At 40.6% G+C, this 13,308-nt stretch overlaps 1 long non-coding RNA gene across 1 annotated transcript; it reads right to left on the minus strand.

The window, feature by feature from the left end:
- Positions 1–9,522: 9,522 nt before the first annotated feature.
- LOC120439362 lies at positions 9,523–10,923 on the minus strand. Its single transcript, XR_005612590.1, has 3 exons — positions 10,794–10,923; positions 9,689–9,798; positions 9,523–9,604 (listed from the first exon to the last, which is right to left on the minus strand). It is a non-coding gene; the product is annotated as an uncharacterized LOC120439362 (long non-coding RNA).
- Positions 10,924–13,308: the final 2,385 nt, after the last annotated feature.

The raw sequence follows: 13,308 nt of genomic DNA on the forward strand, positions 1-13,308 counted from the left end.
TAAACCTCACTAAATTTCAACAACCACCAAACAGCTAAAACAGTAAATGAGAGCAGGTACACGGATTCTGCACATAGATGTAAACACAAACCGCCGGTCCCGCCGACGGATCAGAATCAGTGAGATGTTGCCTTTCTCACCCGACGGCAAGTACGCATTATCCGATCGTATCTCCAATACCTGACCCCGCCTTGATATAAATCGTCGGAGCGCATTAGGGCATAAAGGAGTCTGTGCTCAAAGATGACAACACCTCTAAATGCACAGCTCTCTCTGCCAGCCATGTAAAGATAGTTCCATATCTCTTTACTTCACACCTTCCACGCTTAACCTGAAAAGGTCCGAAACAATCTACTCCAACCCGAGAGAATGGAGGTTCATCTGGTGAGATGCGATCTTGTGGAAGGTTTGCCATCATCTGATATCCTGGTGCTGCATGAAGTCTGTGACACATAATGCATTTAGCCCATATCCTTCTTATGGCAATGCTTGCACCTGAAATCCAATACCTTTGCCGCAATTCGGACAGCACGTGGTTACGTCCAGTGTTGGGGAGTAACGGAATACATGTACCGCCGTTACGTATTTAGAATACAAAATATGAGTAACTGTATTCCGTTACAGTTACCGTTTAAAAAGGTGGTATTCAGAATACAGTTACTTTGGTGAAATAAATGGATTACACGGCGGTACTTTCCTGTTTCATATTGTCGCGGGTCAGAGCTGTTTGGGTTTGTTTGACAGCTATGTTCTGTTGTTCCAGGCGGCAGCGTTACGGTTGCCATGGTTACAGGGTGACGCGCGCTCTCTCTGCTTGTTTCCTGGGTGAGAGAGCGCTTTTTTGTTGTTGTTGTTGTGCTAAGCTAAAAGGCAGAATGCTACAGGCATGGCCCTAAAGAATGTAGCCTGATGGACTGTGTAGTCCGTGCTGCAGGGAGAATGGACTGCCATACACGTTATGTGTCTGTGAGCGAGGAGGAGAGAAAGGAAAAGTCCGAGCTGTCACGGAGCAAAACGGGAGCTGGAAGCATGTAAATATAATAATAACCACTGCAGCCAAGAAGAGTGCCTGACGAGCCCAGCTGTAAGTAAGCTATTAAGACTCAACTGTACACTGTGTTCGTGTTTTCCTCCGGAAAAAATAAGTTCCGTTGCAGCAGCCTTTCAACGCCTCTCTCTGTCTCTGGCAAGCAAAGTTGACCCAGACAACAAAGTAAAGCTAGTTTTCGGGCTACCAGCCCGACACGGAACCCACCGTATTAGCCAGAGGTCCCTTTACTACGGTTCGGAGCCATGGACCTTCAGTATCAGTAATAAATCACAGCAATAGTACATTCACGTAGTTGTAAACAGCATGATAATATATTAAGTAATCCAAAGTATTCAGAATACGTTACTCTCATTGAGTAACGTAACGGAATACGTTACAGAATATATTTTGGGGCATGTATTCAGTATTCTGTAATGGAATACATTTTAAAAGTAACCTTCCCAACACTGGTTACGTCCACCATGCCCTATTTTCTGATGTACATGTTGAAGCACAAGGTCAGAAATATGAAGATCCCTAGCTATAATAGCGGGATGCCTTGCCTCTTCAGGCATAGCTGCTCTACTAAGCTTACCTCCCACTCTCAACACACCATTCTCAAGCTTAGGATTAAGCCTATAGAGCTCGCTACTCTTCTTCACCTTTTCACCCCTCTGCAACCTACTGATCTCATCTGAATATCAATGGCCCTTGACAGTCTGCAACTCTCGTTTAAGCTTTTCCTCAAGATTTTCTTTGGTCACACTAGACTCAAAGCTCTCTTTCAGCTGTTTCCTCTTTTTATTAAGTTCCTGCAGCAAACTCTTGAATCTAAGAATCCATGCAACCATCTTTTTCCAGACGAGTCCAAGAAGAAAAATAAGTAATGAACTTCTTTGCACCATCTTTGTATTCATTTGCATCAACAGCATGAACTAAGATGGCCATTTTAATCTCTGGATCATTTGAAGAGATCTTTCCAAAATCAGGGTTCACTGGCAAATTAATTTCAGGTTCAGCGAGAAACTTTGGCCCCATCAACCAGGAATCATCCTTGATAAACTTCTGTTTAAGGCTCATAGTTCGCTTTTCTACAGCCTTCTTATTATTTGGCATTTTTACCTGATTGCACCTAAAAGGTAAACCAATTGTAACACTAATGTGTCTCTAATACTCTAAGACCAAAAGGTACTTCACCCAAATTTGATGCAAAAGAGCTCAATGATTTGGACCAGTAGGTTCGGCTACGTACAGGAGAGGCAAACTGAATGAGACTCAGGCAACTGTGAGTTTTGAAAAATGCCGGCTTTGTATTTTTAGTCATCCAGAAACAAAAGAAAGAAAATTACAAACATACAAAACATTATAAATAAAAGTCTCTCTTTTTGGTACCAGTATTTTCCTCAGTGACAACCCTGTGGCACAATCACAGTAATCACTTTAAAAAAACCTTACCTGGGTGCACACTTCTAAATGTACAAAGTTCACTTTCAAAATGAACCACAATATCAATTAGCAAAATCCAAATGGCAACATTTGTTTGTAACTTCATAGACTTTGTAAACAAGGTGCAACAACCATTAAGCTGGAAAAATGAATCCAACCACCCACACCCACTTCCCTTCCTGTTCGTGGGATGTATAGAGTCCGTAAAACGTCCTTAAAATAAACCGTCCGTAAGTCCACATGGCGCACCGTCCGATGTGTGTGAAGAAAGGGAACAGTAAGTTCAAAGTGGCGTGGTGTGTTTTTGTTTTGTTGCAGCTGGCCTACCACACTCTGCTGTGCAGCACAGAACAAAGTCAATTGGTCCTTCAACGGGGTTGGCTCGCCATCGATTACAGGATCTGTTGCAATGCATCAAAAGGAAGATACAAAAGGAAACAAAAAAATAACCTGACCGATCTCAGAAAAGAAAGGCGGAGCAGCGCGAGATGGCGCAAGAATGATGAAATGGCGTCGTCTCTAACTCCCGACCTGGTCTCAGTAAATCGCTGTGTCTTTTTCCTCGCTAGCGTGCTCATGAAGGGTTCGCGAGAGAGAGAAGGAAAAGCCTGTGCTCTCTCAGACGGAGATGGCGGGCGGGGCCTTGCACCACGTCTCAGCAGCTCATTGGCTTAGGGCAACTCACGTCTACTCCACAGCAGTTAACCCTTTAACTGCTGCACCTCTGGCTTATTCATCATAAACAGAGTGTAACTGCTAAGATTAATGGTCCTTTTTTCATTTTGGTATATTTTATCCAAGCCATCCTTAAATATGGGTTACACAATGGTGTAATGACCATCAACTAACTTAACAGAGTCCATCACTGACTTCATAAACTGCTGATCTTCTCTAGACAAAGCAAACTGCTCATCCTGAATACATTCTGGAAAATCAGCCTTAATTTGACGTTCCCACAGCTCATCCAATTTTGCCACGGAAATCCTATTGACACTCCCATCAGAAATGTCAGTCTTACAATCCTCTCTGAGAGGACCATTCACCGTCCGTCCAACCCAGCATAGTTTTTACTGCATAGGGACCTCCAACCCGACTTGTAACAACATCCCACGGCTCTAATGCCTTGGGCACATTGGTCCCAATCAACAGGTCTACCCCGGAATTTTATCTCCAGTATCTTAATATGGCGCACGTGTGGCCATCTATCGAGATCTTCCTGTCGGGGAATATTGCATTGATGAACAGGCATGCTTTTCTGTGTAAATAAGTCAGGCAAGTCACAGTAGTGATCCAAATCCAAATCAGTTACTTCCAAATCTGAAACAACAGAACTACTGACCATTTTCTCCTGACCCATTGTCCACAACAGAATGCCAGTTTTCCTTCCTGAAAGATTCAGCCTATTCATGAGCCCTTCAGTACAAAATGAAGCTGAACTCCCAGGATCTAGAAAACCATAGGTTATCATTGACAGTGACTGATTGCCTTTCTTGGACTTCACTCTAACTGGTATTATGGACAGAGCACTATTTTGCTCACCGGCCCCAGTAACACCACTGCTTTGCACAGCACATGAAGGACCCTCATCTGGTGGTTCTCCCCCTCCTATAGTTTGCACTGAAACACTTTCCCTCTGCTTGGAGTGGATATGTAAGAGTGTGGGGTGTTTCTGATTACAGACTTTACAAAAGAGACGTTTCCTGCAGTCCTTGCTTCTGTGCCCAATGCGCAGACAACCAAAACACACACTATTCTCTTTCAAAAAAGATCATCTTTCACAGTGCAACTTTCTTTCAAACGAAGGACACAAATTCAACATATGCCCTGCTCCACAAAACAAGCAAACCTTGGTCACAACTAAACCACTCTCTCGCCTCAACGCTGGCTCAATCTTCCCTTCCCTAGCAAAACTACTCCTCTTAGCCTTAGGGTAAAACTGAGACTTAACATTCCTCGCCTCTTTTCTGATGGCTGTTGGAGGATCCTGTATGTCTCCAAACAATGGGTCACTTGTGATCTTCACCTGCCTTTCAACAAACTCAACAATATCACTAAAAACCACTTTACGTTGAAACCTCTCCTGCAGATCGGACAGAACATTCCTCCATTTATCCCTGAGTGTCAGGATTTGTGTCACGGATGAGAGAAGGAGGACCCAAACGCTGGACTCAGAGGTAGGTAGGCAAAGGTTGGTGTTTATTGTCAGCGGAGTGAACAAACAGAACAGAAGTAGGATAGGGCTGCTATTTCAGTTTCTAAGTCAAGCAGCTCCTTTCTTTTCTTAAGCTGTATTTCTTGTTCTTCCAAAGCATGCTTTTCTTTCAACAACCCCTGTCGGACAAGAAAGGCAGCCATGTCAGCCTCTGCCTTTATGCGTGCTGATAAGGCAGATGAAACCATGGAGCCACTGAGTGATGATTTACTTTTCCTACAACTTCTGCTTGCAACATTAGAGATGCTATCACTTGGATTAACATCATCTACCGCAGCACCTTTACCAACATTCCCGGTGTACCTAGAAGCACCAGAACCATTTCCAGCGGGTAATACATCAGAAGAATCAACACCAGGTGGATAAAACTGTGGCAAATCAAGCTCAGACACCTGATTTTTACTCTGAGGGTTTCCCTTTGCATCATGAAGCCATTTCTTTATCTCTTCCATAAACTCAGTATTATGTGCCCGCATACATAATACTAAACCAAGCAGTTTGTTTTTCTTACTCTTCTTGAGGAAGCAAAGGAAGCAAGGTTCCATGCAGATGAGTTGCCTCATTAAGCAACACAGACAAATTCTCTAACTGAGCCTGAACAGTGGAAACATTATCCTCAGATTGCTTTAATTCTTTAATAACCTTTATGACATTTTTAATTTTATTAATCTTAGTTTGACGTTCTGTTTGAAGCCTTTCAATCTGATTCTCCAAAGCGTTAGCAGTCGGTTTCGGCTGTCTTTTCTTCCCATCCACATCAACACATTGCATTAATTGGTGTGTCTCCATTTTTCTTCAAAACATTACAAAATCCAAACGCTGAACTGCACATATGCCACACAGCTTCATTCCAACAAATCAACTTAATGATATTCCCTTCAATAAACCTTGGAAACACACAATTAACAGGAGCAATATCCCCCACTAATCTGCCTATTAAACCTAACTAACTCAACCTAGTCTTCCGTACATACTAGCGGTGGGTATTTATGTACCTCCATACCGTCAGCTGTGAGGAAGACAAACTGTCTTAAACACAAACTGCGGTGGTACTCCCAAGCCAATGGCTTCAGCCGCCTGATGCACAATAACTAGAAAGCAAATCAGTACAATGCCTAATGCAGCTGTACTGCTGAAACCTAACAGCACTGTAAAACCTAATAAGTTCACAGAACTCAAAAATTGTTGTGTAACAGATTACACAACAATTTTTTAGTGATGTTTTTAAAAGTTTTAAGTTTAACTAAAATAAAAATTACAGTTGCAGTTGCCTTAAATTACCTCAATGTTAACTCATAAATGTTGATATTCCTCAACTTATAATTAGGGAGTAATAAACTCAAAATGTTCAATATTTTTCAACTTAATTAAGGTGGAAAATACACTCAAAATATTTTACATATTGCAACTCATACGATGTGGGAAATAAACTCAAACTTTTTCATATTTTCTAACTTATAATGTGGGAAATAACACTTAAGATCTTCAATATTTTTAAAATACTGTGGGAAATACACTTACAAATAATTCTAAACTGTTTGCCCAGTAAATTATAATTAGCTAAAAGTGTTAGAAAACATGAACGTAACAACACTAACAATTTAACAACTTTTTATTAAACACAATGTGCTTTTAAAAAGGCACAAACAACAGAGCTCACTCATAAAAAAGTGCTTCATAAATAAAACAAGAGAAAAAGACTCCAAGGGTCTCCATCTCAATTATAAAATTCAATAACATTTTCAGTATTAACAGCAATTGCAGCTATTAGAACATTGAGGCATTTAACACTTACTGTACCTTGACAGCTGCAGTTCACTTTCTTTTTTAAAAATACATAAAAAACAGCACTGGTTTCCACTGCTGTACTTATAGGCAACAAACATCAAGGCAGTGCATTAAGGTATTAGGCAACAGAACATTAAACATGAATAGTGCATGAACTGAACAGTCATTCATCTTAAATGTGAGGTAGAAGAGGCAAATGGTAAAAAATGGTTAAAAAATGGTATAAATAAAACAAAACAAAACAAGAAAAACCTTCAATACTTAGCTTAACGAGTTGTCTATTCCGAGTGATTCACTTGAACAAATTTTTCTGCATCAGTAAGCGACCTAACAGTGGTTTGTTGTATTCAAGGCACATCACAACCTTCTGGATACATGTGAATAAAAGCTCGAGAGTCTGCGTATTGTAGGTCTAGTGCACAGAACTACCCAAAAAGCAGGAGAAATGAGGCATCCAGATTTGTACTGGTTTATACAACTGTACATAACTGGTGGTAGTGCATTAAGGTATTAGGCAACACAACGTTAAACATGAATAGTCCACAAAATGAGCAGTCATTCACTTTAAATTTGAAGTAGAAAAGCCAAATGATTAGGAAAAAAACAAACAAAAAAAAAGCTTCCTCAATACTCAGCTCAACAAGTAGTCCATTCTGAGTGATTCACTCATTGAACAAATCATTCTTCAGCGTCAGTAGACGCTCTTTCAGTGGTTTGTTGTCCTCAAGGCACATCACAACCTTCTGGATAAATTAGATGTACCCAAAGAGCAGGAGAAATGAGTCAGCCAGATTTGTGGGACCATTCACAAGTATTTCATCCTCAACGACAATGCAGATGCTTTCGGGACTGAAGAGTATGGAGGACCACAAGAGCCACGCGCATCGAAATAAAAAATTCTGTGCTTAATTAATGAATTGTAGAATAAAATCTGCATTTGTAAATTTATTTTTGAATTCCAATTTAATAAACTGATTTTTAAAATGCTTTTTAAGTCTTCATTTCAAAAAACATTTTCGAATTCCACTTCAATAAACTTCATTTCAAAATCCTTTTTCGAATTGCACTTTAATAAACTTCATTTCAAAATCCTTTTTTCAATTGCACTTTAATAAACTTCATTTCAAAAACCTTTTTTCAATTGCACTTTAATAAACTTCATTTCAAAATCCTTTCTCGAATTGCACTTTAATAAACTGCATTTCAAAAACCTTTTTCGAATTGCACTTTAATAAACTGCATTTCAAAAACCTTTTTCGAATTGCACTTTAATAAACTGCATTTCAAAAACCTTTTTCGAATTGCACTTTAATAAACTGCATTTCAAAATCCATTTCCCTTTCCTGTTCGCTCAGGGATTAACATGTGGATTAGCAGTTGGATTAACAACTTCATTTTAAAAATCCTGCTGCTATTCAAATTAGCCACACCGTGGGATGTAAGGAGTTCTCTGATTGGTTGGTCAGACACAGGCTGTCTGCCAGCCTGGATTTTTCTAGCTCATAGCTTTGCCCTGCTAAGAAGCGTGTGTGCTTGTACAAAGGCCGTTCAGCCTCGGGATTTACACTCGGCTCGACAGGGATATGTGAAGACTGAAGGGAGCCTGCAGTGAAACGGAGAGCCAACCTCTGACTGAGTGCCTGTTTACTCAACGTGGCTAACGCTAGCATCACCTCACTTAGCCCCATTATTTTAAATTCATTTTAGCTTATGAAAATTTTACGTCGCAGCTGTACGAGCTAGCTACGTGTTTTGTAAGCTGCTGTGCTCTTCACAAATAAAGCTGGAAGCAGCTCAGACTGTTAGAACCAGCACTGAGGCCTGTTACATTTATACAGTGTTAGAGCAATGGCTGCAACCTACAGCCTTTAAACTGGCGATTAAAATGCTGACAGTAAACTCGTCAGTCCAGATGTTACCACATTACTTTATGATGCTTAGAGTTAAAACAACTGAGACAGGCTGATTAAAATAACAGCTGTCAGTTCTCTCATTCCTTATATCAAGACTGGAGATCACACTACTGATTTCAGTTCATTTAGTATGTGAGTGCACAGATTCATTCTCAACTGGACATAAATGATGATTAAAGGTTGTATATATGATGAATTCATCAAATCCCAGCCTCTAACACAGTGCGCTGAATCTTAGCTTTGAATGTCCAGTATATTCTAATCAGTGCAATGTAAGCATTCACTGAACCTATAGTATCTACACCTGTGTGGCAAATGTGTGGTAAAGATACAGATAATGAAGTTTATTATTAATACAATATACATCATGAAAAACAAAAGCTGAAATTGATTCAGTTTAGTACTTTTCTCTGTATGCTCTGTGATTATAAAGGCCTTAAATTCTGTGATATATACTGTAAATGATTTTCACAGAGGTCTTAAAGTACTTAAATCACTGCTGATAGTCTGGTTGTTTATATTTTCACGTTTTTGTGTCTGTAGGGCTGTTTGATGACGATTTGGACTCCTCTGGGAGATGAGGACACACCCACATCTGTCCCATACTGCAGCCATGGATGGTGTTACAGCTCTGAGTCAGCTTTGGGCCATCAGACGCACACACTGGAAAACCAGCACCTGGACTTCATGCAGGAGATTCCTTTTCATGTGCATATGCTTTAAAACTGTAGATTGTTTCTGACATTTTTTTTAAGGATTTCACTCTTCTGTGATCTCTTTAACTTCAGCAATTTTCCTGATTCTTCATAAACTCGATTTCCTTCTTCTAGTATATGATCCATTTCATAACCAAAACTAGAAACAACAAATTCATCAGGCCAAGTCTTCTGGCGCTGTATCGCAGGTACATGTGGGAGTATGTCTGTGTCAGAAGATGCAGTAGAGAAGGTGTCGCTTTCAGGTCTGACAACTCTTAATGTGCCCTTCTCTGGTAACTCCTGGATGTCCACAAGGAGACAAAGACCACCATCAAAGTCCGGATCCTCATAGTGAAGGCTAAAGTCCTCATTCAGTCTTGGCTTGAACCTCTCTTGAATTATTTCTTTCAGCTCCTCCACTGACTTTGGTCGCTGAAGTAGAGTAAGTTTCAGGGCGGTGTCTCGTTCAACATACACACGCAGCACATGCTTCTGGGCAGCAGCCATCTTTTGGTTCCTGGAAAAAAAAACAAAAAAAACACATGAATTTTTATGGAGAGTAAAGGTGATACAAACAACGTACACAAGTCCATAGCCTCACTTGAACGATGGGAAGTATGGAAAGACACCTGCAGGAGTGAGGCAGTTTATTCATGGACCCACTGCCCAGCCTTGACTTGTAGAGCTCGCTTAGTGGAATACCCCTCTAAACTGTTAAAAGGATTTCGAGATTATCTCACAACCACACATTTGAGACTACGAAAAAATACAAACATGCGTCTAATTACCATCATGATAACACACTCATGTTGTTTAGCATTATTCGTTTCATGCTAGCACACACACACACACATAGCTCAACAGCGTAAACTACTGACTGTGTAACGCGGACACTTATTGAAATAAGTATACTCACAATACGCACGTGCATTACCAGCGAATACGACAACCGGTAGAAACGGACAGTAGAAAGTTTTGGCAGAAAGTTCAAACGCATGGAGCTAGAACTGCCACCGTCAACTTCCCGGGCAAGAATACAATGCATTATGGGAAATGTTGTCCCCCACGGTGTCAGGGGTTTGTGTCGTGGAGGCGTGGATGAGAGAAGGAGGACCCAAACGCTGGACTCACAGGTAGGTAGGTGAAGGTGGGTGTTTATTGTCGATGGAGTGAACAAACAGAACAGAAGTAGGAAACGGCTGGCTGGCTGGCTGGACGACTGACTGAATGAACAAATGAAGGACTGACTGACTGAAGGACTGAATGGCTGGCTGACTGAAGGCAGGCGGAACCGACAACATAACATCACAATAACATCAATGACACGACAGAGAAGTGGTAAAACTGAGGAACTTAAATACACAGACTGGATGATGATGATAATTGGACACAGTCGAATACACAGCTGAACATAATGAAACAGGAAATAGTAGGAGTGGCGAAAACAGAACATGAACTGAAAACGCTGGGTCAATGACCCAGGAATCCTGACACATGGAAAACCGCCAAAACTTTACACCGTTGTAATTTGAAATAACATTACGTATTTGTCACATTCGAAAACTTCTAAAATTACAATTACTTGGATTCGAATTTATTTATAACAAACATTCACTGTACACAAAAGTACGAATATATTTCAGTAAAAATAAAAAGACTGTTTATTGAAATTAAATTTAAACAAAACAAAAACACGTTAGACTTACCAAATTTAGGGCAGTTGATGAAAAAAAAATAAGGTGGTGGTCGTGGTGGGTTGAAGTTGGGGACTCTTAATCCACACGGGCTGGCCAAATCTTCCCCGCATCAAGGTAAATTCAAGATGGCTGACTCAGCTTTCCTGAGGGAGCAACAAGACTCCACCCACCAGAACGTCACTAATATATGCTTCTTAAACTTTTTGAGCGTTCCAAACAAATTAGCTAAAAAATATTGAGCCCTATTCAATTAAAGTTGCATAAAAGCCAACAGAGCTCAATACTTTATAGTTTGCTCAACTACAAAACGACATTTGAGTGTTATGAGCTTATTAGTTATGAGCTAGAACAACTATTAGGGATTACAGTGTACTTTGTGTAGCAGGATGTATCCATCCTTGTTGTAGACGGTGCAGGTGTAGCCACCATGGTCACTAAGTTGGGGGTCTTTCAGTTTCAGACTGAAGTCTTTAGTTCTCAGAGGATCTTCATTCATCTCTGTGCGGTCTCTCTCTCTCCTGGTCCTGTAAGAGATGCTGGTGTTCATTTCTCTGATACACATGGACCATCGTATTTCAGTGTTTCCAGTCCACTTTGATGTCCTGAGGAACATCATCTTTGTATATTTTCTGTTTTCAGGGTCAGACTGAGGTCTCTGCTTCTCGTGGGTCTTTTCTGTATTTCTGCTCCTTTAACACAGCTGTTCTAACACCTCAGATACACCTGGACCAAATCTCCTCAGGTGAGTAAAGGATGCCTTTAAACGCTGTGAGCTGAAGAAACATTCTGAGCTCTTGTCTTGATACTTGATGCTCAATCATCCAGGTGAGTAAATCTCAAAAAGTGGATACTGTTCATCTGGAGCGTTTTCAGTGGGAGGAACATTTCATCACTTGGATGAAATGACAAAATGTTTCTTCCGCTGAAAATGTTACGTCCAGATGAACAGCATCCACTTTTTTGGGATTCTGAGATCTTCATTAACCAAAGGATCCTCCTATCAGAGCTCTGCTCTTTCTATATTTCAGGAAGTACAGGATTTCCTTCCCATCTTTCAAAATGGGGAAAAATCCTGTACTTTCTTAGGCACAGGCCATGTTTTGAGGTAACCTAGCCTTGCCAAACATCCAGGGATTTTATAGGAAAGGACACTAAGGAAGAATTGTCTACAACCAAATCAATCCAACACTGCAGCCAATTCCCCGCATTGCTAATAGGCATGCAATGTAGAGAATTGGCTGGAAAGACAGCTATAGCAGGAAAGGATTTACTGCAGGTTAGTGTGGTGAAAGATAGAGATGTATAATGGGGCAAAAAGTATTTAGTCAGCCAACAATTGTGCAAGTTCTCCCATTTAAAAGATGAGAGAGGCCTGTAATTTACATCATAGGCTGGGAAGACTGAATCTGCAATAGGTAAGCAGCTTGGTGTGAAGAAATCAACTGTGGGAACAATTATTAGAAAATGGAAGACATATAACCAGAGGTGGGTCGAGTACCGAAAAATTGTACTCAAGTAGGAGTAGCATTACTTAAAAATATTATTACTCAAGTAAAAGTGAAAAGTAGTCGTCAAAAATGTTACTTAAGTAAGAGTAAAAAAGTACTTGGTGAAAAGACTACTCAAGTTGCGAGTAACTGTTTAAAATGTCCGATTTATTTTTTAAATATCAGGCTATATCAGGTTACCACAAAATACCACCAAATATCAGGTACCACAGGCCTTCAAGCTGGCTGTAGTTAAACCTTTACTCAAAAGGCCATCTCTAGACCCACTTGTCTTAGCTAATTATAGGCCAATCTCCAACCTTCCTTTCATATCAAAAATCCTTGAAAGAGTAGTTGTCAAACAGCTAACAGATCATCTGCATAGGAATGGCTTATTTGAAGATTTTTATTCAGGTTTCAGAGCTCATCACAGCACAGAAACAGCTTTAGTGAAGGTTACAAATGAGAGAAGTTCTGAGACGACAAAGATCCTCAGGATTTTCTATACAGGCGCTGTGAAGAGCATCCTCACACAGAATATCACATCGTGGTTTGGGAACAGCTGTGTTAAGGACCAAAAAGCTCTCCAGAGAGTGATCCGTACAGCAGAATGCTGCTGCAGGATTGCTCTCCCCCCGCTTCAGGACACCTACACCAGGAGATGCCAGACTAAAGCAGCGCAGATACTGAAGGACCCGTCCCATCCTGGCAACAAACCTTTCCAACTTCTACAATCCGGTAGAAGGTTCCGCATCATCCGGGCAAGGACAGAGAGACTCAAGAGGAGCTTCTATCCTCAAGCCATCCGGGCCCAACCCCCCCCCCAGACACTCTAAACTCAGCCACAATGTACATTTCAAATTACTTTAATTAGTGTGAATGCTTGTAAAAGCATTCACAGTATTGTTCTTCTAATCTTTATTATTATTATTATATATTCCGTACGTTTTTTGGCATCTAATTCCTTCAAAACCGCTCAACTTAGAAAAACCATTCAAACACCTTTAGATTCCTCTTCTTTTGGACATGACTGCTTG

This window comes from Oreochromis aureus, linkage group 3, assembly GCF_013358895.1.
Source record: "Oreochromis aureus strain Israel breed Guangdong linkage group 3, ZZ_aureus, whole genome shotgun sequence".
In the NCBI taxonomy this organism is placed as follows: domain Eukaryota; kingdom Metazoa; phylum Chordata; class Actinopteri; order Cichliformes; family Cichlidae; genus Oreochromis; species Oreochromis aureus.